Source organism: Aythya fuligula, chromosome 1 (genome assembly GCF_009819795.1).
Source record: "Aythya fuligula isolate bAytFul2 chromosome 1, bAytFul2.pri, whole genome shotgun sequence".
NCBI classification, from domain to species: domain Eukaryota; kingdom Metazoa; phylum Chordata; class Aves; order Anseriformes; family Anatidae; genus Aythya; species Aythya fuligula.
In genome coordinates this window covers 32,803,688-32,806,262 of record NC_045559.1, presented here as the reverse complement: position 1 = coordinate 32,806,262, position 2,575 = coordinate 32,803,688, and positions in this window count along the sequence as shown.

Below are 2,575 nucleotides of genomic sequence, written 5' to 3'. Positions count from 1 at the left end.
GCTGCAGGAAGGGGTCTGTCACTCCTGGTGAGTGTGCAGGTGCCTCACGCAGGTCAGGATCTCTGTGATGGGGGCTGATGGACAGACAGACAGACCTGAAAAGATGGTCTTGAAGAGGAAAGTAAGGGAACTGACTGCATTCATTAAAGCTTGGACTCCATGGTCTTAGAATCATTCAGGTTGGAAAGGACGCCTATGACTCTACGACTGCAGTTAATTAAAAATTAATTGCCTGGTTTGTAAGTCAGCCTGATGCCCACCTACCCGCCAGGGGCCATGAGCTGTTCAGGCACGCTAACAGCAGGAACCGCCACTTCATCTACTGCCAGAAGAGCTCTTCAGCACCCTTCAGCCAGCGTGTGGCTCCCCGTGCCACCCCGCTGGTTGCCTGCAGCTGGAGACGAGCTCACGGGCACCCGGCCCCTGCGCTGGTTGTGCAATGCTGCTCCTGCAGCGCTTGGGCCCACGTCAGGTTTGCCTGAGGCTCCTCAGCCCGAGGAGCACCGGAGCAACCCCGCACCGCCAGGGAGGGACTGGTCCTGGGGGCGCCTGGCCCACAGCACGCGAGGGGCAGAGGTGGGGGTGAAAGGCAGGTGCAGCAGCAGCACATTAGGACTGAAAGTTTGAGGAGGCAGGTCCCTTCTGGTCTGGTTTATGTGGCCAAAGCCCTTCTGGATCCTGCTTGTACGATCCCATTGAAATCTTTACTCAGTTTTGCCATGAAGAGATCATTGCACTTGAGAGTAATTAAATATAAATAACTCACAAGTCTGTATCTTGCACAGGAGACACATCCTGGGCATCGTGGCACATCAGTGCCATCAGTAAAATGAGTAGTTTGAGTCCAAAAGTGCCCCCCCCATGGACTTGTGCCTTCTGAATCCTGCAGATGAAACCACTCCGTAAAAGATTTTTCATTATTATCAAGTATTATAATATTCATAAACGGTTTATTTAAAAAGGAAACAATGGTAAGGACAATACTAAATAACCAATTTCACTAATTAAAGAGTGCTTAGAAGCAGCAACTTTCAAAATAATCAGTGGAGCATCTATGAATATTAAAAACCAAATCACTAGCCCATGGGGAAAAAAAAAGCCCAAATAACTGATTGCACAAAAAGGAGATGAGTCTGGGAGAGGGCACCAGCTGGAGCACTGAACGTGACAATCTTTATCCCCCAGTATTGCTCAATTACACCTCCCAGAGCCTCATGAGCCAGCAGTAAGACTTCAGCCAGAGCTTTTACAGGTTGTTCGTGCCACAAGCCCAGGGCACGGCAGTGACACAGTCAATGCCATTGCACACAGCAAACAACCCAAACCAGAGGGGAACCCAACACAGAGATACATGGCTGCAGGAGCCAAAACCGAGGCCTTTTGGCAGCAGGCTGTCATACAATTACTCCTGAGATGTTGCAGAAATTAAACCTACAACCACTAATTTTAGTTTTTATGAGGTGCATAAATCAGAAATAGCCAGGGATTCCTAGATGCTTCGGGAGACGAGCAAGTGGGAGGGAAGAAAGTAACCCTTGGAGTTTACTCACCAGTTCTTCAGACTTTCACAGCTCGGGGCCAGGAGGGCAGCTCCGGCGTGGGGCAGCGCCTCCCTGACAGGAGCTGTGACTCTGCTGCCCCTTCCCCCCCAAGCTCCATCGGGACCCCCACGCAGGGAGCCTGCAGTGTGGGGAGCTCACAAGGAGCGTGGCTGGCTGACAGGGAGCAGGGAGGAGCTGCTCCTTCACTGGAGCAGGGGGATGAAGGTGCCCGGCCCCGCATGCAGGCATGAAACAGGTGGATTACGTTTCCGGTGTGTTGTGGTCAGCCATTGGCAAATTGGCCAAGACTAAGCTCTAATTCCTAAGAGAAAAGCAGGTAGTCCTGGCCTTCTTCCTGCCTTAAGGCTCCCTTGCCAGGTGGATAGTCCTTGCCATGAGCATCGCTCCCTTTTGGAGAGTTTTGCTGCACTAATTCTGTGTTTCTTTCCGTCGACTGCAAAAGGCCATCAGTTCTCCCTGCTTTTTTTAAAGGTGTCAGCCCAGCCTGCTCCCTGGCTGTCTCATCACAGACGGGGAGAAGCCAAGGCACAAATGGCAAGGATGGTGTGAGAGAAACCAAACGGTAACACGCACACGTGAGGATGGCTTTGAAGCCAGTGATTTAAGCCCAGATCTCTGATCCTGCCACAAACAGCACAAGCAAGCTGCCGATAATCATTGTCTCCAGCACTCAGCCTCCAGTCCGTCACTACTTGAAAAGGATCCACAGCTTGAAACCCTTTCTGCTCCCACCACCCTCAGCACCTTCAAAACCTCAAAGCAAACAGTTGGGGGAAACAAAACGCTCTGACCCAGGCAGCAGGAGGTAGGTGCTCATTGCCACTGCTGGCGGCACGCCCCAGCACCAGTACGGGGGGGCCCCAGGCGCTGCATCAAGCAGAAAAGCTGCCCATAACTTAACAGGGGAAGGAGCTGATTTACACATCACCAACTGCGATGCTTGCTCTCCTGCTGCAACAGTTTCCAGCAGAGTGGACCATGCAGCAGCAAATAAATTCTGCCACTATGCTGAG